Here is a 675-nt window from a genome sequence, read left to right on the forward strand (position 1 = left end):
CCTGAACTCATCCATGAAAATCCAGTCACATATAGAATAATTTAATAAGTAAATACACTAAAAAGAACTATAATAAAAATACAATGTAATAATTATTAAAATAATAAAACGACTACATTGAGTTTTTACCTGTAAATTTAAATTTTTATCTTTAATATTATTATATCATAATTATACAAATATATATATATGTATATTGTTGTTATTATGCAAAAGTGACATAAGTCCAAAACGTTGCTTTTTCAGAAAACGAAAAAATAGTTTCACCATTCCATAGCAAAATCGTTGTGCTACACTTTGACAGTTTTTGATATCTTGGCATCTGAAGCAGCTGAAGATAGTTTGACCAAAAGAACCAGCTATTACAAACAAAAATAAATATTGAAAACAATGCATTTGGTCAAATTTGGATATACGACAGTTTAACATAATAGTGATGAAAGTAGTCAACATTTGCATAAATACTACTTATAAAATGTATGCACCACTACAAACAATATGTGTATGTATGTATGTATGCATGTATGTATGTATGTATATCTATATAAAGCTTTTGACGTATCTAAACATAATGTAATAAATTATTCCTCTGAAGAACCGTTGTGGCTTAACATCTTCTTGCCTTATGAAGACCATTGCAGAGAATGCAAATACTCACAATAGTGAAACATATGT

At 27.0% G+C, this 675-nt stretch overlaps 1 protein-coding gene across 1 annotated transcript in view; it reads left to right on the top strand.

The window, feature by feature from the left end:
- The window catches only part of LOC106878832 (integrator complex subunit 13), a 596,471-nt gene that overhangs the window by 346,201 nt on the left and 249,595 nt on the right, over nucleotides 1–675 (top strand). The gene's annotated exons all lie outside the window — the stretch shown is intronic.

Source organism: Octopus bimaculoides, chromosome 24, assembly GCF_001194135.2.
Source record: "Octopus bimaculoides isolate UCB-OBI-ISO-001 chromosome 24, ASM119413v2, whole genome shotgun sequence".
Lineage (NCBI taxonomy): Eukaryota > Metazoa > Mollusca > Cephalopoda > Octopoda > Octopodidae > Octopus > Octopus bimaculoides.